Genomic DNA, 26668 nt, shown 5'->3' on the forward strand with positions numbered 1-26668 from the left:
TTACACATATTTCTCATTCTTGTCACAATGAAAATGGTGGCTTAACCGCAAGGTTATGAGAAAATCAACAAAAATAGCAGAAAAGCACCCCAAATCCAACAAACCTCTGTCCACGGTTCTTCATCTTAGTTACTTGAACTCAGATTACTTCTCAGATTAAATAAATGATAATCTCTGAAGAAGAACTGACAGTACAGCCAGGGTAGACAGCATCGTTCTCATACATGGAAAATGGGCAAGCACAGATCCCCTAATACAGTTGGGAGGAGGATCAAGGAACATGCCCTCCCCTTTACCTCATAGGCACCAAGTACACTATAAAGGAACACACATTTGGGTTTTATTAATAATTTGAGAGAAAACAAGAGGGATGAGAGGGACTGGAAAGGGGATGGGTAAAAACGATGTAATTATTTTAATTAAAAATAAAATAATTTAAAACGAAAAAAAGCCTCTTACAAGAGGGGCTTGTGGACTTGTGCAATAAATGGTTAATGAGGGGGGCATGCCATTTTCTACAGTTCTATAGATACTGATAAGCTACCTTGTCTTCAATAAATAGCACCTTACCCATGCCCATACATGAAGCCATAATTAAGCTTATTAGGTGAAAGACCGGATGTGGAAATAGAAAGAAGAGATTCAGTGGGAAAGGGAGGGGATAACAGAGAAAGTGGAGATAACTAAAACTGGTTATGTAAAAGTATGAAATTGTCTATTGCTGATGACAAGAAGTGCATGCTGACAGGAGCCTGATATAGCTGTCTCCTGAGAGGCTCTGTAAGAGCATGACAAATACAGAGGTGAATGCTAGCAGCAAACCATTGAACTGAGAATGGGACCCCCGTTGGAGGAATTAGAGACAGGATTGAAGGAGCTGAAGGGGCTTGCAACCCCATAAGAACAACAATGCCAACCAACCAGAGCTTCCAGGGACTAAACCACTACCCATGTACACATGGACAGACCTGGGGCTCCAACTGCATATGTAGCAGAGGATGGCCTTGTTGGGCACCAATGGGAGGAGAAGCCCTTGATCCTCCCAAGGCTGGATCCCCCAGTGTAGGGGAATATCAGGGTGGGGAGGTGGAAGGGGTAGGTGGATTTGTGGGGGAACATCCTCATAGAAGCAGGTAGATGGGTGGAATTGGGGGGTTTATGGATAGGAAACCGGGAAAAGAGATAACATCTGAAATGTAAATAAAAAATATCCAGTAAAAAATAATTAAAAATATGAAATTGTCAAATAATAAAAATAACTAAATAATCCAGAGAGGCTGGATATGCAAAACAGGTGGTAGAGTACTTGCCTAGAATGCATGAAACCCTGGATTTGAATGCTAGAACCACATACACCTGGCATGGTAGCTCAGAATTTCAAGGTTTTGGGGGACTACATGAGACTTGTCTCCAAAGGAAAAGAAAAGAAAGAATCCCACAAATGACCAGATGGCATTTGAAATCTTTGCATAATAGACTCAACCACCCACTGGCGCCAGACACTGCTTTGGGTAAGCTCTCTAGAATCTGTCTTTCACCATCCCACTTCACCTCTCCCATGATTCAGTTCAGAAAAGTGAGCATCATTGTTCACAGGGATGGCCCCAAGTCACTCCAGATTGCTGGCCTGTTCTAATAGCTACTGCACTCTATTTTAGCTTTTCAATATTTGATATAAACCTTTTCATTCGGTTACACTTTTCAATTTCAAAACGGCATTTGAGTCTTCCCAACTTCATTGGGGCAAAGGAAGATGATTAAATGTTCTATCAAAGCCGAGTGTTACTGTGTAGTTTTCAACATAACTCCAATAGAGGCCTGGCATGGCAACTCCATCACATAAGACTTCAGGCTGATGCTGAAGTCCAAGGGTGGCCCTTGGAAGTGTTCAGAAGACAAAAGTGTAGATAACTGAAGCATGAAATTGCTTTGAAATGATGAAGCAAAGGTGCATTTTTCATCCCAATCAAATCTTATGTGGAAATAGTAACAACAGGTCTACTTGATGCCCTTGGAAAGTTATTTCCAGCATTGTTTTTTACACCTTGGTCTCCTGTTCCACATGTCACACTATAATGTAGCCCATGTGCCTCTCAAGGTCTCACAAAATATATCATCATCATCATCTTCTTCTTCATCATCATACATTTGGATGACAACTACTAAGATGAGCATTAAATTATGAGGAAGGACAACCATACCTCCTGCCAGCTCCCAAATAGCTAATTCAAATAGCTAATGATGGAAAGCAACATTTTGGACAGCTCAGTTCCAAAGGAAGAAAGAGTTCACTCTCTCCTTGATGTGGAATCTTTTCTTTTTCATGAAGACCAGGAGATGTAGTTTACACTGTAGTAATTGCTGTATTGTTGTAATGCTGTAAACATACAACACAGCGAGTAACAGAGTTTGACTTTAGAACTGAAGAAATGTCACTGTACTATGTCTATTCCATTCAAATACCTATTCTTTTTTTTTTTTTTTTGGTTCTTTTTTCCGGAGCTGGGGACCGAACCCAGGGCCTTGCACTTCCTAGGCAAGCGCTCTACCACTGAGCTAAATCCCCAACCCCCTCAAATACCTATTCTTGATCCGTTATGATGGCTGGGCTCAACGTTTATAACAGCAGAGACGAGAAGATCAATCTCTTTATGCCTCAGTTTTCCCATCTATGCATTGGTTCACAGAATTTTCTCTCATGAATTAGTGCTGGGGTTTAAATGAGACAGTGTAAGGCATGCACTCTGAACCACAGCAACATTGCTTTAAACATTTGCAGCCATCAATGTTCCGTTTCTTAGCTGTAAAATGCAGGTTGAATTTAATCACTCTCAGCCTTCCTTCACCTCTATGTCTTTCTTCGAACTTATGTGATGTGCAGGACTTCTATCCAATGCTGAAGTTGAAATAACAATCTGTGTAAGAAATTCTCAGAACCAATATACTACTTTTTACCGTAAAATCCTGAAAATGTGCCATTACTAGGGGGGATGAATGATTCAAATTGCTAAGGTTTCACACTTGATATTTTCTTGCTCAGAAATATCGGGTGACTCAGGAGCTGCTTGCTGCCTATGCCTACCTATCTTCAAAGGTGCTCCTTTAATCCCTGTTAATCTCTTCCTTCTTTCAGATTATTCCTCTCCTTGATTTCTGTTCCTTTATTACTCTTCTTGTCCTAGCTACATAGATGGACATGTTGTCTCTAACAGGGCTTGATCTTCAACTTTGTTAGTCTTAGCTCCCAAGTATCTTTAGAGCTCCACTTTAACATTTCATTCTCTAAATAGGCCAGAGACCCCTGATACAAGATGTTGCCAAATCTAGTTTTCATTTTTCATAGCGTGGACCATGATCAAATGATGTGCTATGAAGTTCTTTTTAATAAACAGAGGATATGCTTATCAATCCATCCTTCCATTCATCCATTGATTCAGCCATTCAGGACACACGTATTCAGTCATGAAACTATATCAGCTCTGCACGAAGCACTGAAGACTCGGTATTTGGCTCGTTTCCCTGTCGTTTGCAAAATGACTCTTTCCAGCCAAGAATGAATCAAGAAAGTACACACTAAAAGTATTTGGTGCTAAAAGTAGCAGTTCTCTGGGTACTGAGGGCAGTAAGGGTGTCTGGAAGTGGTTTAAACTCAACATTTCACATTGACTTTTAAAATTCTGTTAAAAGAGTTGTGAACCACTCCAAAGAAAATCTAATGGTAAGATATATCCATGTTCAAAGACATGGAATGGTGACGATCATCTGTCATTAGACAGCATTTTGATATGAGAACTTGGTCCATTTTTGAGATAATCTTTACCCTTATCAACATTGTCCTACACAATAGCCACGTTTTCTATGAATAAGTAAGTATTTTTAGTTGAAATATAAATACACATTGCTTTCTGGCATGAACTTCTAGCATACTGTTCACAATTTTGATTGCAATGTGATGATATATGGTTACTGATGGGGTTTTTAATAAAAACGATTTATGTTTATTAATAATTAGAAGACGCCATCTGAGCTGGTTAACATGGCTTATGCATGTAATTCCAGCATTTAGGAGGATGAGGCAGACTTATGGTTCTTGGTTTTGACTACATAATGAGATTCGGCTTCAACAAAATAAAAACAAGTACTAGCACCCAGTTTGCAAGAGTATGTCTTTTTCATGCTTCAAAATAATATTTTCTTACTTTGGAACGAAGTCAAAAGCTGGAAGTAGTTTGGGGGAGTGAAGCATTCAAAATGTTTTTCTTCTTTTTCTTTTAAAACTATGTCCAAAGGGGGTCTAATGAATAACATGTATAACTCTGTATTTTAAGTTGATCACATTAAATGAGGGTTAAAAGCATCCACTCCTTTTTCTTTTCAAACTGACAGTTTTCTATATAAAACTTGAAAACTGCTTTGTGGCAGCTGTTTTCATTAATAGAATTACTGCATTCCTGGAGATAACCAAATTCCAGGATATCTCAGTCCCACAAGGCAGTAGCTCGATTGAGGTTTTGCCAGGCCCTGGAACATGAGAATGGGAAGAAGAGCATCTGTGCACACGGACAGAGTTAGATGAGTACAGAAGCACAGCTTTAAGCCAATAGGTGTGTGGCCACAGCATCAGTTCTTCATTGGGAGTACTTCATCCTGGGTATGGGAACTAAAAAGGGAACTGCAAGTTGGGCTGGGAGAAACCTGAAAGTCCCAAGATATGGAGACAGGCAAAGGATTAGGAGCCCACCATTTGCTGAGATTTCACTAATGGATGGACTGCTAGTGTACACGTCAGCCAGCAGTCATTTTTATATAATACATTAATAGAAATAGATAAATTTAATCAATGTAAAGTAAATTTAAACTCATGATTCTCCTGCCTCAGTCTCCATGCTGGGATTACATGCCTAAGTACAATTTACTCACTTGAAGTGTACAATTCAAGATTTTTAGTACTTTAGTATAAATCTATGCACACATTACTGCCATCAGTTTAAAAACATTTCAAAAGCTGCCCCCTAATCCATAATTTCAGCTATCTTCTAATAATCTTTGTTATCATCTGACAACCTTCAGTTTGCCATCTTTTCCTATAAATTTTATTATTCTCATACCTCATATCAGCGGCACCAAACACTTACACTGGGTTTTGGTAATGGTAATGTGTACATGTCTCATCCATGCATTACCATATATTGATATCTGTTTATTGGTTAATAATAGCATATTACATATACCTACCACACGCATATGTATACATATATTCTATAGTGGAAGGAGGTTTGCGCTGTTTCTACCTTTGGACTGTTTTTAGGGTACAGAAGCTCAGAGAATCCCTGGGAACATTTCTGAGACACAGCGACTGCAATTCAAATCAGCTTGTCTTTAGCATGCCAATTGCTATGCTAGATGGCAGTCTCCGAAGAAAAGAAATGATATGGCCTCTCCCTTCAAGTGAAAAGGTGCTGAAAGGAAGGAAGATTAAGTCGCTGGTTCTGGGCTAGACCTATCACCTAGCAGACACAAGGCCTTTGTTCAATTCCTGCTCCTCCACAGTGCTTTGCTCAGCTGCAGTTCCCCTGTTCATCCTTCATCTTGGCTGGTCGGCCAGGGAGTTGGTATCAAGTACACATTCACTGGGGGCAGGTGTCAAGCTAAATATTTATGCAGAAATATTGGCTTCACCTGGACGTCTTACAGTCTGTGATGTATGTTACCCTCAGTATGGTGTAGCGATGCCAAATAAAAAATGTTTGGTCTCCTACAATTAAACATTTTGCACTGTAAATACTCTGTAAGAATCTATGCTCTCAATAATGGGCCATGGGAAGAGCCCAAGAGAAAGCTAAGGAAAAGCAGCCTAAATCTGACTTGGTTCCTGTTAACTTCTTCCTTTCAGAATTTCAACTACTTAATTAGAATCCTGGAATTGCATTTGATTCTTTCTTGACAAGACCATATGTGCCCATTTTGCCAGATTCTAGTAAAATAGATATTCCGTGTCATGTTTCAACATTCTGCCATTTGTAAAATTAGCAATTTCGGGAAAGCAAAAGGTTACTTGCCGTTTTGCTGGATCAGCACCTCATTTGGTCGGCTTGCCTATGCTGTGAGTAGAATTAAAGAATGCACAAGTTTGTCTCCAGATAAATAAATTTGAATGCAAAATAGATGCAAAGCTGTGTCTTGAGAGACAGGGTTCATTTAAATCTCAAACTAGTTCTCATATCAAAAATGTAGCACTTGAGCTTGGAAATGTGCTTTGAGAATGAGGAAGCCTGTCCACCACCATGGAGGCCAGCACCAATTTTCTTTCATAAAAAGGATAATGTCAATTATGTGACTCTCTGTACTTAACTTTCTTGTAATCACTTCCGCGTATGTGGGGCATTAGCATTTGAAATATTTTCACATCTTCTCAGTTCATTTTTTACAACAGTCAGGCAATGGCTAATGGGAAAGGGTTGGTCACAGTCACAAACCTTGGTTTTCAAGAGCTAACTGTGGTGTCAGTTAAGATACACTTAGCCCTTTTCACTGCCTTAAGGTATTGGGAGCCATTATAAGATTAGCATCCTGTCTGGGGGGCTGGTGTCTTATGATCTTTAATTCTACTTCTGGATGAAATCCTAGTCTGATACTCCCTAAAAACTTACAGGAAGTAGAAGGAGGACAAAGGGAATTTAGACAAAATTTATAGGAAAGGCAAAGTGTTAAAGTGATAGAAACAGAATTCTGTCTTCCACTTTTTTTCCAATCCCATCCCTGGCTGAGGTCACTGCTTCTTCCCACTTCCAGAAGATTTTCAGGGAAGTGAATGACACGTAGAATTTGCTGCTGGTGTTCAATGTCACCACTGTGTCTTTGCTTATCCTCAACTACATTAATGGTGGCTGAAGTAATATGAACTAGCTGGAAGGATCCCTTTTAAGAGACCCATGAATTTGCACTTCCAGGGATGCTCAGCCAGATCTGCCTGGCTGCCCAGGACATATAGTACACAGGATAGATAGCCTTTCCCAAGAGAAAGTATGACCCTTTTGTCGATTTGCAAGCATCTTTCCTTGCTTGCTAGAATTTCCAAATCGTAGATATGGAATAAAGGCTTCAAAGGCAGAGGGATCAGGCCTGAGCTCTGTGGCTTCCTAGCTGGCTATCTTCATCAATGTACATGTAAGTGTCTGCATTGCCATTAGTAACATGGGGATAATATCCTCTGTCTCACAGCATCTGGGAGCATGAGAAGAGATGACGCAAGGAAAGTACTATATACTACTCTCAACGTATTCTCAAAACCTAATAACATTTATGAACAGAAAGATACTTAGGGTCAAATGTGAGGCAGTACTGAGAGGCCTCTTGATGTTTCCCTTCTGCTGGGCAGAAATGGCTTGTCTAGAGATCTGCCAATCACATCTAACTTGTTTCTGCACTTATGAAAGCTAGTTAACTATGAATATTCTACCATCCCAGTTATCAACTCCCTCCCACTACCTAGATACCATCTCCTGCTCTTTTCATTTTGTTTCGCTTTACGGTTCCATGGCTGTAGCTGGCCTAGGGTTTGTCTAAGTGCCCACTGTATATTTTCAATGAAAGGGAATGGCTGTGTCCTAGATGCATTGAAAACAGCAATCACGCAGGGACTGATAAATTTCCTGGGAGGGTTTTCTAAGGAGCTTTCACTTGTACCACAAGTGCCCATCATGCAAAATGTAATGCTCAGGTTGGAACAGCAGTGTGGCTTTGAAATAAACAAAGGTCCATTCAGCGAATGGGCCTTAACTGAGGCATCTTCAGAGGCGTCTAGCCAGATGGTCATTATTAGAATCCACAGGAGTTCTGTTGCAAGTGGATCCCTGGGCTCTAACAAGTACTTTTTACCATTCCTCCCACTTTAAGGTACAGATGCAGGCCCATCCATGGAGCAAAGGCAACAGAGCTGTTAAGGTCTATGAAAGGGACAGGAGATGCAAGGATCTTGTGGAGCCAATTACTCTCTATTTTGTCAGCAGGCGAGAAAGCACTGCCACACTTTCTTTTCAAAACCAAGAGCTTAATATAAAGGGCCAAAATGATAGATAGAAAAGGGAAATTGGGACAGAGGTGAAGGAGTGGATTGGTAAACACGCTGTATTATATTCTTTGAGTGAGAAAAGGCCTAATTAGCCCACTTGGTTGTCCTTTAAAATTGGACTCTGGGAGAGTAAATACACCCAGCCTGAAGGTAGGTGTTGGGTTCAATTCAAAGGAATAAAACTAAGTCCAGTTCCAAGAAGTCTCTTCTTATTGAGTACTAAAAGGACAGAAAGACTCAATTAGTCTTTCATGTCTTTCGCTGTGATTGCGACAGGTACTTAATGCATGGAGAAAGCCATGTAATGGGTATATAAAACATGCTAAGCCTAAGTCATAAGGTGGAAGTCGTAATACCAAGACCCTTCCAGTTCCAAGACAGATGAAGGCTGAAGCCTTTAGGCTGCCTAGCTTCAGAAGGATTGATTACCTTACCACCCTGTAAAAGTGCCTGCCAAGAACACCATCATTGCTGGAATTCTGGGCTCTCAATCCTGTCTGAAATTTGACAAGGATTATGGAATTCCATTTAATGTGAAACTGTATAAAAGTACATCCATAATTTTGAGATTTTGAGTGAAATAGGAATTTAGACCATATTCCTTCTCTCTGCTGATCATTATGGAATGTGTATACTTGTGGGAGCACATGTGTGCATGAAGAGAAAGTAGGAACATAGGAAAAGAGGTAAGGAAAAATAAATGAATTCCAATTGATTATCCAAAGGGAGAGGCTGAGAAGAGAAAGGCTAAAAGCCACAACGAAAAAAGAAATAAAAAAAAAAAAGGAAGCCTATGCCCATGGGGGAGGGCTGCCTTCCCTTCAGAACACGCCAGACACTCGCCTTAATGCTGACTGACCTGAGAAAGCATTGCCTAGGTATGTGTAGTGAAGGAACTGAGAAGGAAACTTACTGATACTGTGATCAGGATACACTCAGTTAGCATGATACACTCAGCATCACAGGGGAAATCCAAGGTTCCATCAGCTTCAGAAAGAATGGAAACATTAAGACTGGGATGCCTACCTACCACCCATCGTACCGACTAGGGAATTAAGGTCAGAAAGTAACTGGCTTTCTCAGTATGATTCTCACAGTGGATATTGTCTGCACAAATCATTGTTTGTTATACATTGTGTATGCTGTCTTATTTACAAGCCTTAGTTGTCATAGTTTTTTACTATTTTGGTTTTATTATTTCCTTTATATTTTGAAGGTGCAATTATTTGTGTATTATGAATTGGGCTTCCCAGCATACTGATATGCTCCTGTATTCGCTAGTCTGTTCCACTTTTATTATTTTTAGTACTCTGGAAGCACAAAACCTATCATTAGTCATTTTAGAGAGAGAAAAAAATTCAGCGAACCACTACAAACATATCTTTTTAGCTAACATTATACAATTTTTGCTTATTTAGAAGGCAATTCTTTAGCTTTTGGCTAATGTAAAGTCCAAAATGAACAGGCCTCTTATTCTTCCCATGGAGATTTGACTTTGCCCCAGGCACCCACAATCCTCAAGCACTCAGGGGACAGAGTTGCCAGCACATCCATGACTGTTGCATAATTACCTGTTTACTGCTTATCTCTCTTAGCTGACTGTGATCTCCTCAAGGGTAAGATTTCTCTCCAGAACCTGACAAGTGGCTTGACCTTGAGTAAGTGCTTAGTAAATGTTTGTTGAATAAATTATGAGAGTAGCATCATTCCACATCACAGAGTTCTTGCAATTCCATTCGCTCAGGCACTAGACTAGGAGCAATGTGTGCCCTTCATGTTAGGAATCTTTTGATTTTTTTTCAAGTGGCTTACCAGAAAAACCAAGGTGCCACATTGAGTTTACACTGTCTATGTGATATGGACCCAAAGGTAAAAACTTAAAGTACGTCAGCCTCATTAACAAAAAGTAGGTTTCAAGGTCTCAAGAGTCATTGCAGAAAAACTGGTCGTGAATTTGGGATCAATGTTGCTGCCAAGGCTTATCTGACTGAAAGGGTCCCTAATTAGACAGATGACATGTGATAGAATAGGCCAGTGTTATTGCACAGGAGGCTGTAAGTCTTGACAACTTTCACTGGGAGGCATTTTCAGCACCAGCGTGCTGTGGAACATTGTGCCCTCTTTTACCTGTGAGCTGTTGCCTGTTCCTCTGCCACTGACTGTTTCTAAGAGTAGCACACATGCCAAGGTTTTCATCTGCCTTGCATAGACAGTAGGAGACATCACAGATGATGAACTGTTGTGAGATGCCCAGTGCAATTCAAAAGTTTTCAAGAAACACTACTTTCAATGTGTCTTTAAATACCATGGGAAAGACAACACTCTTTACAGTGCTGTAAAGTTTAAGGTGAGCAAGCACGTGAGGGAGCGCCCGTTCTCAAAAACCTGAACCTGGATGGACTGCTACTATCGAGCATCTCACTCCTATCTCCTCTGTTGTCTGCTGCTTCTCGTGTTTCAGAAGCATATGCTTCTTGGCCCCACAGGTCATCTGTTATGATTACAGGCTCCAAATTACAGGCTATAAGTCTAGTCCCATCGCCACAGGGAGGAATATCCCCCAAACACTCAAATACCATAGAAAGAAAGGCTTCAACAAACTTGGCAACTTTGTAGCATTGTTCCCGACTACTGATTCTGTTTATTCAAGGGATAATTCTAGCATCCCTTGTCACAAGAGTTTGACTTATAGAAATGAACACCTCCCAAAGAACTCCATGGTTACAAACAATCTCCTATTTTCTTGCTCAGCCCCATTTTATTTGCAGCGCATTCTACACCCTCTTTTGTGCTTCATCTTTTGATATTCTTTGATTAGTTTCACTGCCTTGGAAATTGAATGTTGATTATGATTATAAAACAAAGTATACAAAAATACTGACTTTTTTTTTAATTTGAAGAGAGGATTTGGCAAGACCTTAAATTTTCAATAGCCGGAGCCTTTCAACCAGAGTGTTTCAGGGCAAAATAGCCCTGATATTCTACCTTCTGCTCAACATGAGAACCAAGAGTAAAAAGGCCTTGATTTTGTATGATCTTTACATGTTTAAATCTCTACTCTCCCAGAGAACTCCTGCTCTCTGCACTTCAGGATACAGTAATGTTAAGCTCACAGAATAGTTTTATGCTTACATGGAACTATTAAATCTGTGCCTCCTCAGAGGAAATGAAACAAAGAATGGCTGGAAGATGCTCTATGGCACCATCCTAGCAAGTAAAAAAAATCCCATTGGTATTTTTCTTTCATAGATACCTAAGGGATCCAATTAAATATATGGATTTTTAAATTGATAACAAGAAACGATCCATCAGAGAGACATACATGAAGAGATGTTTTTACTCTCTGGAGTTACTATTAATGCTAAATTCTTAGATGGTTGGTGGGGATTTTATAGAGACTTAAGGGGATTTATAGATTTTAATTGGGACCTCTTTGGGATGAATATAATTAATATTGCTTGTGTTGCAAAATACCTGCATACATGCAATTAGAAAAACAACCTCACTGATAGTGTGTGTGTGTGTGTGTGTGTGTGTGTGTGTGTGTGCGCGCGCGCGCGCGTGCCTGTGTAAAGTTGGTGAGGGGATGTGTATAGCCATACATACTACTAGAGAAAATTACCATGTGTTTGTTCTATTTAATGAAAAACTCACCAAGAGAAGAAACTTAAAACCTTAAACTTGCAAAAGCAATGAGAGTCATTTATGTAACATGTTCATTGTTTTTTTGCCTAAAATTCAGGCAGCACAATGAGGGTAACATAATCCTAATTGGCTTGTGCCACATTTCCTTGACAGTCACTGACATTTTCCTCAATGAGAAGGTCCCGTGTGTCTTTTCCTGGGCCTCAATGTCTATGGTCTACTTGCACAGCCGGCTTGTTGCCTGCTTTCTCTCTAACTTCACAGATGAAGGGGAGACTGGGATATAGTAGCACTTTCTCAGGAAAAGAAATCTTCCTTCCAAAGCAAATTTGGAGGTTCAAAAAAAATTGAGCCCAACATCTATACTACTACAAGTTACGAGTTACTTTTACTAACATTTGCATGAGGATCCAGCAGTAACAGGTGGAAAATTCACACTGGGGCATGTTTACCAAAAGAAGTGAAGGAAGGATACATCAGGAAGCTACCTCCCCCGCTGACTTCTGAGCCACTAGGTTTTAGTCTAGTCTCATAAAAGTCTCGGTCTCCCAATCTAAAATAGGGTTGTCAGGACAAGAATTACAGAAGGCCCAATGACTACAGGAGAACCATCCACAGGGTGGAAAAGGACTCAAATTCTCTCTATTCACTAGAGTCATCAAGCAGTATTTGAAGAGGCCTGGAGTATACTGTTTTATTAGTGAACCTACTCATCTAACTCCTCTTCCTCCCTTCCCAGGAGAATGCTGATCACCATCGTGAAGAATGACTATTCTACTATTATGAGAAGGAAGGCAGGATAAATGGGCATTCAAAGAAAGTCAGGAAAGGCCCATAGCTACTCCTGCCCTGTTATGAGTGTTCTGTTTCTTCTAGGCCTGATGTTCTCTACTAGGTTTGATAAGAAGCCAGTGTCTTGTCTTGATTTTACTTTCAATGGTTCCCTACCATGGAAACCTTCGTTCTCCACTTAGGCCTTTCTAGTCTCCTAGGAAATGTAACCTTTTAACCCAGTTTCGTATTACACCTAGATCTCGAGGTCTCACACATCTGCAATGTAGCACCTAATGGGCACACTCCCAAAAGAATGGCCAGCCAAAGTCTCCAGCTATGATGGCAAAACTATACGATGGAATGGCAGACATCTCTTCTCAGAGCTGCCAGTTGACTGTTTCAGAGAAGTGACCTCTCCCCAAGGCAGCTTCGCCATCTACTACATTCATGTGAAAATAGCAATCCAAGCCAGACATAGTGTCACACACCTATAATCCCAGAACTCAGGAGCCTGAATCAGAGGATCATGTGCATTAGAACAGTCTGAATTATAGCATTAGATGTCTTAAGAAACAATGATAAAAGAGTTATGCAGCTCACAGAATTATCAGTGGCATTAAATGAGATAATGTTTGTGGATAATTTGCAAAATCCTGGCACAAATTACGTAGTTAAAACATGATAACTTGTACTTAAAAATTACTGAAAACAGAAAGGTCTTTTGGCCAACCACATAACTGTTACTATATGAACATAAACACCAAACTATTGTTTTTGTTATTAAATCAAAAGTGCATTGACAATTTGAAAATCAAAATCAATAGTGAACTAAAAGTATTGGCTTTATTTACACCTGTAATAATGTGCCCCATTATGAACGTGTAATGCCAATAAATAAATATGTCAGAAGGACTGTTGACACAGTTTTTTTATTCAACCTTTGTTTCTGAGTTTGGGGGGGTCTACACAATGCTTTTGGGAGTTGTCAAAATTTCAATGTAGCAATGGCTTGCTTCCCCCTGTCTACCATATTGGTTCATACTATCTACAAGTTTAACCTATGCCTATCCCTGGACACCACACACCACCTAGCCCAGAAGCTGGTAGCCACAGATGTTTTCTCAGAATGATCCTGGCTGAAGTCATCAGACTACATGTTGCAATTCCTACAAAATAGTAATCTAGAGCATTAAAAATGCATTGAGATAAGCAGATTTTTACAGTAGATTCAAATCTGACGAAAATGGAAATCTATCACTACAGTGTACAAATTAAGTTCAGCTATATAACGTTATCAGTTACTACTGTCCACGTCAGGTGTTTAGTGGGCTTGCCATGGGACACACAAAAAAAAAAAAAAAAAAAAAAAAAGAAAGAAAGCCAGATACCGCAGGTACAGTCTTCTAAATCCAGATGTGCTGAGCTGAAGTGAGAGACCGGGTCATTTAGTGAAATGGTATAAAAGGAAGAGGAGGAGGAAGAAGAAAGGGAATCTGCAGTATATGCATATATGTGTATATATATATATATATATATATATATATATATATATATATATATATATAACACTTGGAGTATCAGTTTTATATACATGGGATCACTTTTGGCCTTTGTTGGCACTTGTTATTTTTATGTGCTACGTATAACCAGAATTACAGAGCATAACTCAGGAAATTCAAAGTTTAAAGTATGCATTACCTCAATAGTCCTACGAGATTGGAACCCTAAAATACAGCATATAAAGAGACAGGGAGATGCCAGAGGGCCTGGGATTTCAGAAAGATCAGGTTTCCTGGATGTCCCTTTATTCCCTTCATGACTACCTAATTACAACTCCCGCCGACAGTTTTCCTAGCCACATTCTCTTCACTGACAGAAAAAGATTATCTGTGGCTTCCATTCCACTCCTTTTGGCTTCGGGGACATTCAGAGTGGACAGAGGTCGCCACCTGTGAAGAGACGAATTACCACACCTATGGCTGGGGGTTCTGTACTCAGTATTTCAGAGGCCTTCAGGCAGACTCAGACTGTGAAGAAAGGTGCAGAATCTCTCATCAGTATGGAGTGGATTCGTCACAAATGTAACAGATCAAGAATTGCACATAAACTGTTTCAGCCTAGACCTAAAGATCATGAAAAATGTGGTGGGGACCCACAGAACCCTCAAAAAACTGCACATTGTTACAAGAATAAGAAGTTCAAAGAGGTGGCCATACTGGGGAAAAGATGCAATCAAGATGCTCAGACTGCAGAAGGCAGACAACTCTCAAATTCACTAGAACATCCCATCGGTGAATGCAAAGCTGAACCTCATTAAACACTTGATAGGCATCCACCCCCTGAAGCTGCCACAGGGACTTCCCACAGAAGAGACCATGTCCAGAAGGTGCCTCAAGAGCACTGGGGAGTTGGTGGTGCAGTGGCATCTGAAGCCTGTGGAGCAGGAAGCAAAGCCCTGATGCCACGCAGATTCAGTTCACAGATGCACTTACTGAGGAAACCGTTCTCATTAACGTGTGTTAATCCAGTCATTTCCGCTAACGGAGTCTGATGTTATCACTTGGTTCAGTGCTCTCCCTTTGTCCCCTAAGAATTTTACTTGATAGTGGGCAAAAACAGCATTGTTTGAACAGCTACCATTAGGCCCCTGACACTGACAGTTGCTTGAGTAGCTTATTGGGCAAGGAGGTTTATCTTGGTTCTAAGCTCTGAGGAGTTCAAGCAAGGGCAGCATATTTCCTGAGGACCTCCTGTAGGATCCCCTGTTGTTACAAAGGAAAGGCTGCTTAAAGCATATGCTTCCTCATGGTTTCTGTGAGGAAGAAGAGTGGCTGTAGCCCAGCTGGGTAGACTGCTTAGACCAGCGGTTCTCAACCTTGGTAAGGCTGTGATCCTTCAAGGCAGTTCCTCATGGTGTGGTGATCTCCAACCATAAAACTGTTCTCATTGTTACTTCATAAATGTAATTTTGCTACTGCTGTGAATTGCAATGTAAATATCTCTGTTTTCCAATGATTCTAGACAACCTCTGGGAAGGGGTCACTTCATCCCCAAAAGGGTCACTATCCAGAGATTGAGAAGCACTGGCTTAGGGTCTCACAAAGTTGCAATACACTGTTTCTGCTAATAATGTCTAGTACTCAGAGTTAGGAGTAAGCAGGGATTTGCTTCCAAATTCTGAGCTTGTTGGGAGAATTCACATCTTTGGGATTGTAGAACTAGCATGCTGCCTCTTCAAAGCCAGTACCAGAGGGACTCTAGCGGAATGGACACCACTAAGTTTGTAAAGCAATCATGGACAACTCATCATCTTGGTCACATTCTATTAGCCAGAAGAAAACCACCTGTCTCGTCCCCTCTCAAGGAAGAGAGAAGTTACATGTGCTGTGCATTGCTGTTTGTTTTTCTGCTTCCTCAAGACGGGTACCTGTACTCAGGTAAGGTCACGTGAAACCTTAATTAGTCAGATAATGCTATGGCCTGTGATTGGGTAGTTGAAGGAGGGGGTGGAGCTGAAAGTTTTAGAGATTGGAAGGAGGGGGAAAAGGGGAGAGATGAGACTGAGGGCTGAGAGAGACAAGATGGAGCCAGAAGAGGAAGACGGAGATGCCCCCACCCCAACATGGAGAAGTCACAAGTAGCTAGAGATTTCATAGATGGGCAATAAAATAATTTAGGGTACATTTGATCAATTTAGGTGTGTAGCTCGTATTTATTTTAACTGAGTTTTGTATTCTTTGCACAGGCATTTTGGGGTTGAAGATTTGCTGTTATAAATCTGGCTGGTATTTAAAAAAAAAAAAGACTATCTGCAAAGCTAAGGCAAACACACACATTCTTCAAAGAGGCCAGAATCCTCCTCAGCCCATGAGCACCTAAGCCTACCCAACAGGCATTTCATTAGAATCAGGATTCAAACGGAAGATGAATGTGAAGACCATACCATTAGGGTTAACAGCCCCTAGATGAGAAACATTCCTATCACTCCCCAGTCACAAGTCAAAACTGAGCCCCCCTCTCTCTGTGTAGCCGTACATATTGTAAAGCATATGAAATTTAATACTTCACGGGTATTCAAATCTAGTTCCAGTACATGAACCCCCACTGAAGGCCATCTTAGCTGAATAAATTGAATGAACTTGTTTATTGTGCAATATTTTGCCTTCAAACAGGATATTGTATCTACATGAGGAAGGCAATATTAATATGTGTATCATGCCTGCACATCTCCAAGGCTCCTTCCAATCTTGATATTCTAAGATTTTCTACTTATCTACAGAAATTGCCTTGGGGAGAAGAGCAGGGTGTTATGATGATATTTGCTGAGATGAGACTTTGCCTCAGTGTGCCAAATTGGGAACCAACTCCTTATGATACCAGTGTACCTAAGAGCAATTCAATCTACCTTCCAACAAGAAATTAATCACTCATTCTCTCCTCCACACAGCGAAGGCAATGATGGAAAAAAGTCAAACAAGAGAACCTATAAACTCATACAACAAATGTTGCCCTCTTTCTAAATTCTGTTTGATTCTTCAAAGATACAAAGAGAATCCTTTGCTAAAAATGCCACAATAGCCTCTTATCATTTATCTTACAAGGACTGGTGCAATTTCTTTCCTTATAAATCACTCCACATAGAAACACTATCATAACGGGTTTGGAGATGCCACTGATGATAACCTGAAGGTTATTTTTGCACTATCTTTCTCATTGATGTGCCCTGGAGTTGGGGACAATCACAACAGTAACTACTTAAGTTTTCAAGATAATACCATCCCTATCAAAATTACCCTGTCCTGTGATTGTAGAGTGAAAAGAAACACTGATAATACACAAATGAATCAGTATGCTATGTTTCAATAGGCCTTATTTATAGAAACTAAATGTTCAATTTCATAAAATCTCCCCACAAAGTAGCACTCTTCTTTTGACTTTGTTTTCAAGTTTCTAACCTGTGGAAAATATCAGTTCACATCTAATGCTAGATTTTACCTGTAAGCTATCTTTAGCTAATTCTTGAACTAGAGTAGCAATGTATAGCATCGTGTACAATTCCTCACTGGTGTAAAAATCACAAATAAAATGCCCTTTGAGTTCATGATAGATGCTAGGTGTCAGGCTAAGTGATTTCAGTGGGCCATCTTAATTCATACTAATGTTTAAGCATAAGACTTTTTTTTACAATCTTGTATTTTTTAAGGAAAGAGAGGCACACAAATGCAGAATGACTTGCCAAAAAACATCATGCTCTAAAGTAATAAAGTCAAGGTCAGACACATCTCTGACTGACTCCAAGGCCCATTTATCCCTTACTAAACAGTGTGATTGCCAACTGAATGTTCATTGAATTAATACAGCAATATAATGACATTAACAGGATGGTTCTAAGTGAAAACAACATCTGGGACATAAATATATAGGATGAGAAAGTTACAAGTCAGTTATAATCTAAAGAGTTGAAACTTGGCTTTTACTTACTTTTCAACAAAAGATTAAAAATACTTAATGCTTACATAGATAACTAAAATCAAATACTAAGCAGTCTAAAGAGAACTGGAGTGGGATGAACAGAGCAGAGCTGGTAGCAAGAAGGGAATAGCAAATGAACAACAGTGGGACTCTTGCTTAGAGAAGGTAATTTCTGACTTTCCTCAATCTCTGGTGCTCTTGGTGGATCGCGTATTGGAGCAGGCAAAATTGCTGAGTGTGGCATTATTGAAAAACGTTAGCATCCTAAGAGATATGCAATGATTCAAGAAACAGCTGATAGATTCTTCACTACAAAAAGCAAGCATCCCAGAAATAGAGAAGTCATGAGGCATGACTTTGACTAAAATGCAGGCACTGTAAAAGGATGGAAAGAGACTGAAGGCAGAGGGGGCTGGGTCTCGATAAAAAGAGCAGTGCCCTGAAATGCTTAGAATATTAAAGAAACCTCACAGCCCTTTGCTTATACTCTCTCAAGAGAGCAGAAACCGTTCACCTCGGTGTTATACTGTTTGCTCTCTGAGAAAGCCAATGGAGTTCTCCAGATGTGATGGAAGTTCCATTATTTTGTGTAGCACCATGCAGTGGACTAGGGTTACCAACAGCACAGAAAGGCAAAACTACTAAGTGCCTGAGTTCCCTGCTCCCTGCTTCTTATTATGGGAGGATGTGAGAAAATAAGAATTTCCAGCTGAGAGACTGTCCAGTGCAGTGCCTTTCATGCCACAATGGACTGCATTCTCAAATCACAAGCCAACATAAATACTTCCCTCCTTGATTTGTTATATCTCAGCTATTTGGTCATAATGTTAAGCAACAATATTTCAACTGACAAGATGACTCAAACTTGACTACCTTGGTATATTCAGGGTTGGTCCACAGGTTGTACAATCTTTTCTTGCTCACTTAAAATATTGTCCTGGTAGGACTGTTGAAAACAATTACTGTTGCTACTCCCTTGTTCCAAAAGATCAGGAAACTAAGTGGAAATCACACTTGAGTGAGATATGGGATGATCCAATGCAAAAGTGATCAAAAGTGATCAAAAGGGGCTCTTCTGGAGAAGTCCACAATGTCCACCCCCAAACCTCTTCCCATTTCTAAGGGGACACCCTCCAGAGGTAGCTTGTCTTCCTTCCTAACAGGGAAAGAATGCCTAATTTATTTTTATTTTCCAAGACCTGTAGTTCCTGATCTTGTAGTTCCTCCCCCATAAACCCCCCCACCAAAATTCTGTGTGCCATGAAAAGGCATCATTTCATGAGGTCATTTGCAATGACGTCACAAGGCTTTACTTTTTTCAAATACCACCACTTTACAAGAAGAAGAAGAAGAGGAAGAGGAGGAGGAAGAAGAGGAGGAGGAGGAGAAGGAGGAGGAGGAGGATGAGGAGGAGGAGGAGGAGAATGATGATGATGATGATGATGATGATGAGGAGGAGGAGGAGGAGGAGGAGGAGGAGGAGGAGGAGGAGGAGGAGACCATATAGGTTCATATATTTCAATGTTTGGTCCATAGTTGATGGAACTGTTTTGAAAAGATTAGGAGGTGTGGTGTTATTGGTGTGTTACTGAGGTTTCCTTCCAGATTCAAAAATCCAGGCCACCATCCATTCCCAGTTATTTTGTGTCCTCTCTCCCTCCACCACCACCCCCTCTCTCTCTTCTCCTCTCTCTTCCTTTCCCTCCTTCTCCCTCTTCTTCTCTGCCTTGAGCTTGTAGATAGTTGTAAGCTGTCAGCTACTGCTCCAGCACCACGTGTCTGTTGCCATGTTCCTGTGTCATGGTGTCTTTCTCTTCACAGCAGTAGAAAACTAATATAACAATTCTCCATTGTCAAAAATATTGAGAAAAGGGGTTCATAGAAGCAAATGACAGGTTATAGAACTCCAGGGTCATATCATTGGTGTGGTGTTTAAGATTGAGCTCCTATGTACTACTATAAAGAAGATGGCAATATGTTGTGAGCTTAAATTTTGGCAACCCAGAAAAAGATACCCCAAAATAGCAAAAGGGAAATTGATGTTGAATAGCTAAAAGATCCCTGATTTATTCATTTGGGTGTCTTATGTTCCTGGGTCCCAGGTCAGTGCCTTGGAACATACCTTACTTCCCTGTAGTAGTTCTTTTATCAGGCACTCCCTCAAGACAAGTGTGTGTCAATTAAGTATCAGCTGTACCTACCCTCCACAGTCCACCAACAAAGAAACCACAGTTTCTCAGAGATCAAATGCACGATGGTAGGCCCAACAATAGAGTTTTAAAGCAACTCTTCAAATGTTCCCGATGCAGGTAGTTTCAGAACCATAGTGTGAAGAAGACTGGTTATCCCATTCATTCAGAATCTCGGAATAGACCCCAGAAATCTAAGAAACTCACTCAAACAAAAGTGTTTTAAACACTGCCTATGAGGCAGGCACCATAATTTATATCAGGGTTACAAGATGTTATGGTCCTGCCTTTACTGAGCTTGGAAAATATCTACACATATATCCCACATCTTAGAACCTTCATGACAGAAAGCGCATAGAACTATAATTTCATCTTATATTGTTATTTTTTCATGCTCATATTCATTTGCTAAAATTACTGTTCAAAGAAAGGTGTCATCCAAACAATAGCTTCAATTGCGAGATCATATCACATGGCCCATAAACTATCTCAATGTTTCATTTATGTTACTATAAGCTGCCCCTGGACAGAGAGGCCTATTGTAAAGAGCAACACAAAACAAACCAACAGTGCCCCATGGACTGAATTAAAAAATAATTTCATCAGCTTTACTTCAGTTGTTCTTTGTTATAACAAATAAATGATTATAAAAGATTATTGAAATTCATACACAGCTTTAGTTTAAGCCTCTACCTTTGAGAGATCAAGACATGGGAATCATAAGCTGGACCTATGAAAAAGGAATATAAAAAGGAATACACACGTATAACTCCCACTTTTCTGACAAGTCCACCATGCCTGATCCAGTCTTAGTGGCAAGAGATACTAGACTAATATTTCAAAAGATGTTGCCAATGGATCCCTTGCATCTGAATTACTATGGCATACTGGCCAAAATGCAGATTTCCATATTTTACTTAATCCTATTGTACTTGATTAAGTACATTGATAAGCCCCATCAGTGGCCTTTCTATCTCCTTGTACTTTGTTCTTTAACAGTGCTGACCCCTTCTACACTGAATCTAAGCTGTACCATGTGACTTGATTTGGCACATTGGCTATATGCAAATAAGGACACAGGCAGAAACTTGAAAAGTTGAAGTACATTCTTACTCATGAGTATGTTGGTTTCTTTAGACCTGGGTCACACTATGAAAACAAATGTAGTCAGACTCGGGGGCTGGGGTGTAGGTGCAGCATGGGCGGCGACAATGGCACAGATTTGATTTACTCCAATTGAGACCATCCTAGAACAACTAAATTCAGCTTAACCTACTGATGAGCTACCCTACCTATGATCAAACAAGCTTGCAGCTAATTCATGCAGCTAATTCATAGGACAAACAACAATAAATATAGCTGGGTGGGGTTGCACACACCTGTATCCCCAGTGTTCTGGAGGCTGAGGCAGGACCTTCAGGAGTCTAAGGCATAATCTAGGCTAGATAATGAGATGTCTTGTAAACAAAAACTATCAGTCATTGAATCTTGTACACAAAACAATTAGGACTCTTCCTGCATTTAGTGGAAGGAATGATCTTATCAAGCTATATTGTGAATGAGTACTCCATGTTATTGTTTTTCATTCATATTAATCATTTACAATTACATAAAGACCACCAAGAAAGAAAGACTACCAAGAAAGAATGTGCGACTTAACTGAATCACAGCTCTCCTGGGTGGGAGCTCTTGGAGGTGTCTTGTGACTTTCTTTGGCTAATTGAATGCCAGTAAATGAGGACCCAGGCAGGGATTTGTAAAGCTCATATACATTACTAAAACAGTCAGAACCTCTCAGCTGTCAGATGTGGGAGATGCCATTGTTTTGGGCTGTAAACAACTCAGAAAGAACGTGGTCAAGCTCAAAGAAAAAGGACTAAAGGAGCAGGAAAAACAAGTATCAACCAACCAGACACCCCAGAGCTCCAAGGTTCTAAACCACCAACCAGGCTGTACACATGGACTGACCCATGCCTCCAGCCGCATATGTAGCAGAGGATGGCATTGTCTGGCATCAATGGGAGGAGAGACCCTTGTTCCTGTGAAGGCTTGATGCCCCATGTTCGGGAATGCCAGGGCAGGGAAGCAGGAAAGAGTGGCTGGGAGGGTGGGGGAGAACCTTCATAGAAGCAGGGTGAGGGGGCCTGGGGGACTCCTGAGGCAGAAACTTTGAAATGTAAATAAAGAGAATACCCAATAAAAGAAAAAAAAAGAAACAAGGACATCCGGAGTTTTCGAGGCAAACAGATGGAACTAGAAAATATCATCCTGAGCAGGGAAACTCAGACTAAATGAGGTGCATGGTATGTACTCACTAGTAAGTGGACATTAGCCAAAAGGTACAGAATACCCAAGATACAGTCCACAGAACCCAAAAAGGCCAACAAGCTGAAGGGCCCAAGTGAGGACACTTCAGTCCTACTTGGGAAGGAGAAGAAAGCAACCACAAGGAGGGACGGAGGGACCTGGGAGGGAAAGGGGACAGGGAGTGCAGGGGGTGGAGAAGGGAACATGATCTGGTATTGGGTGGGGGAAAGGATTAAAGAACTGAGGGCCAGCAGAAAGAATGGCAACAGGCAACATCAGAGGTAGGAGGTTGGGAGGACCCTCCAGGGTGTACCAGAGACCTGGGAAGTGAGAGATTCTCAGGACTCAAAGGGAGGGACCCTAGATGAAATGCCCTACAGTGGAGAGAGTGCACTTGTAGAGCATACCTCCAGCAGAAAGACAGGGCATCAAGTGAGGGATGGGGTTGCTATCCCACAGTCAAAACTCTGTCGCATAATTATTCTTGTCTGAATGAACTTCAGGGACAAAAATGGACAAGGACAATGGACAAGAACCTGAGGAAAAGAAGGTCCAGTGAGAGGCCCAAAGTGGAATCCAGTTCAAGGGGAGTCCCTAAGACCTGATACTATTACTGAAGCTATGGGGCATTCCCAAAAAGAGACCTATCATGATTGCCCTCAAAAAAGATCCAACAAGCAGCTGAAAGAGTCAGATGCAGATATGTGCACCCAACCAATGGACAGAAGCTGCTGACCCCTCTGGTTGAATTAGGGAAAAGCTGGAGGAAGCTGATGAGGAGGAGGGGAACCCTGTAGGAGGATCAGCAGTCTCAATTAACCTGGACCCCCGAGATCTCTCAAACACTGGATCACCAACCAGGCAGCATACACTCACTAGCTGATATGAGTCACACATATATAGAAGACTACCAGGTCTGGTTTCAGTCAGAGAAGATACACCTAACCCTCAAGAGACTGGAGGCCCCAGAAAGTTTAGAGGTCTGGTGTGGTGGGTGGGGTGGGAGTAGGGGACATCCTCATGGATATTGGGGGGTGGGGGAGAGGTATGGGCTGTAGAACCAGGAACAGAAGTGTAAAACAAGGTGATATAATGAAACTTACCCTTTTAACAAACTTGAGTTATACAGTTCAGTGGAAACTAAGTATATTCATATCGTCAAGCAACCAGATGTCACTAACAATCATCTCCAGAGCTTTTTTATCTTACCAAACTCAAAAATAATTCCCAATACATCATCCTCCCATGATAACTGGTCTATTTCTTGCCTCTATAAATTTGATAACTCTATGCCTCTGATGTAAGAAATCAAAGAGTAACCTGCTTCTATGGCCTGCTGTTTCACTTAGCATGATAACTTCAAGGTACACCCAAGGTATAGCATGTATCAAGATATATCGCCTTCTTAAGGTTGATTAACAGCCCCTTTTATACATGCTAGTATATCTATTGATCCACTGATGAAAACTTGGATTTCTCTCCCCTTTGGGCTATTATAAAACATGCTGCTGTGAGCACAGGTTAGCAAGTATTTATTCCAATTCCTGCTTTCAAATTCTTTTGTAGCTATACCCATAAGTATAGCATTCATTTAAATATTTTCAGAAACCATTAACCTGTTTTCCATGATATTACAAAGCCTTCCCACAGTGTTCAATGGGTTACAATTTTTCTACATCTCAACAATACATATGTTCCATTTAAAACATGGTCATCCTGATAGTTATGAAGAGGTATCATTTAGTTTTGATCTCTACTTCCCTAAAAAGTAACAATGCTGACCATCTTTTCATGTGTTCATTGTACACTTGTGCCTCGTGTATATTTAAATTCAACTATTTCTTTTTGGTCTTTGTTGGTGCTTCTATAAGGTGTAAAGGAACAAGGTCTATCAGACCAGTATTGAATTCTACTATCACAGACGCTTATACAAAACTCTTGAGTCCCCAGTAAGCCCATTCTCAGTGGTCCAGCTTTCACATTCTCTTGCATTCTTTAAGATCACTTAGCTATCCCCAGTATTCTATTATCTACCTCTTTAGTAACTGATTCTGTTTACCTAAACAGTGAGCACACTGTTGTCCATCCTCAAGAAAATATCCTAAGGTCTATTCAACATCTCTCTACACATTACCAAACAATTTTCTATAGTCTGCAGTCAGCATCTCCAATTCTCCATGCTTCACTCATGTTTCAAGGCACTGTCATGATTTCTAGCCAGTACATTCTATGTGAGCCCTTTCCCTTCCTAAAGATCTTGAGTTGTAAAATACGTTGGCCTTCTTTCCAGTCTATGTAACTTGGTTCTTCTGTATCACTTGGTAGTGCAGACCACCTCTTCCTTACTCAAGTTCCCCTTTTCCATGACTCTTGTTCCTTCTGCTGCCACTGCAGATGATTGCTTCCTCTTGAGTTTGGTTGACTACTACATTTCTTTTGTCTAGATTGTATATGTGTACATTACCTTGGGCTGTGCCTTTGTTCATTATCAAAACCTATTTATCAGAAAACCATGGCTTCACTATTGACTTCCCTTTGTTCATAATTGGGTCAAATCATATTAGCCATATATCACATGTAGTTAGTGCCAAACTGGTATGTGTCCTTTCCTCTAGGGAAGTATAGATAGAGAAAGCTCTCAATTTTAATCTCGTCACTGCAACATGCATACTGTCATATCTGTTAATTTATTTTACTATGTTGTTCCTGTTTCCTGAAAATGTGAGAACCAAATGAATCACCTATATGCATTCAGGACTTGGTGCTTTATAGAGCCTGGTGTATAGAAGGTAATCAATATACATGAACCAATGCTCATGCATTTTCCTGCTAAGTAGTCCCATCTCTCTTCTTAGGGTGATCTTATGAGACTCCTTCCTAAATCCTACACTGGGAGCACATATAGATAGCTCTTAGCTTTTGTCCAATTGAAGTAAACAAGGTCCCATGTTTCTGCTCCCACTCTGGACTCTTCTCTTCCACTTAAGTTAAATGAAATCTGATTCATATTTCAAAACCCAAATCAAATGCTGCTCCCTCCTTGAAGCCATTCCAACACCCTATATGCTTTATGCAGTCTTTATAGGTGGCACTTCCTGTTGATTGCTTCAATTTAGGACAATATAGTTAGATCTTCAGGGGCTTTTCATTTGACTATGAACTTCTTACATATACAGAATTCCTCTTCACACTTGTTTAAACCTTAAATCTAGATCTTGGCATGAAGTAAATAGTGACCGTGTATGAAGATTATCAAGATACTTAAGGCATATACTGGGGATATAAAGAAATATGTTTTCTCGCAATGAACTTATGCAGCAATTATCGAGTGCTAAATATTAGTCTAAATGCTCTACATTTTAACTCATATGGTCTTCACAAACTATCCTAAACACTGGCTACAAGGAGATTGCACAATGAAAGGGAAAGCCAAATGTTAACTCTGCTCCTGGTGGAACTGTGTCCACAAATGTGCACTTCAATTGATATTGCAGTGGGCTATGATGACGAAAATACATGCTTTCCATGCATGGCTCCATGAGCTTTGTTTCCTTGAGTAATTCCTTTCAGATGTGGGGGCTGCACTTTTTTTCCAAATGTTAAATGAGAAGATAATATTGATGATCATCTTGCCGCTTCTCAGCATCAACAATCTAGAATGTTCTGCAACATGTGCACTACTTTTCTGAGGTGTCTTGGTGATAACCTTTCAAAAGAAAAGCAGACCCTGGGTTTCAGCCAAATTTCTCTTCCAAGTGTGGTTGACTAGGAGGGAGGGTGATGGGAATTTAAGAGTCATGACTAAAGGATACAAGGTTCCTTTGGGAAGTGATACAAATGCTTTAAAATCAACTGTGATGGTGTTTCCACAGCTCTGTGACTATGGTGACAACCACCAAACTTTGCATTTTAAATGGGTGAATTATATGGTACTTTTATCATATCTCAATAGAGCTGTCATCCAAAAGTTATATTCATGGGGTTCATCACAGCATTGCTAAACAAATGTTTGATTGATTGATGAATGGTCATATGCCATACTTTATCTTTCTGTTTGTTTGTTTTGGACACAGGGCTTCATGCATCTCAGGCTGACTACGAACTCTCTATGTAACCCAAAATGATGTTGAACTGATTCTTCTACCTCCGCCATTCTTTGTGTTGGAATAACAGTGGTGCAGCAGGACACCCATCCTTTATGGTGCCAAAG

General features: G+C 40.4%; 1 protein-coding gene and 1 pseudogene across 5 annotated transcripts in view; one reads left to right on the forward strand and one right to left on the reverse strand.

The window, feature by feature from the left end:
* Positions 1 to 14949, forward strand: part of Mrpl30-ps3 (mitochondrial ribosomal protein L30, pseudogene 3) — a 65629-nt pseudogene extending 50680 nt beyond the window's left edge.
* Positions 1 to 26668, reverse strand: part of Hs6st2 (heparan sulfate 6-O-sulfotransferase 2) — a 295764-nt gene that overhangs the window by 141801 nt on the left and 127295 nt on the right. The gene's annotated exons all lie outside the window — the stretch shown is intronic.

Source organism: Rattus norvegicus, chromosome X (assembly GCF_021556685.1).
Source record: "Rattus norvegicus strain SHRSP/BbbUtx chromosome X, alternate assembly SHRSP_T2T, whole genome shotgun sequence".
Classification (NCBI taxonomy): Eukaryota; Metazoa; Chordata; class Mammalia; order Rodentia; family Muridae; genus Rattus; species Rattus norvegicus.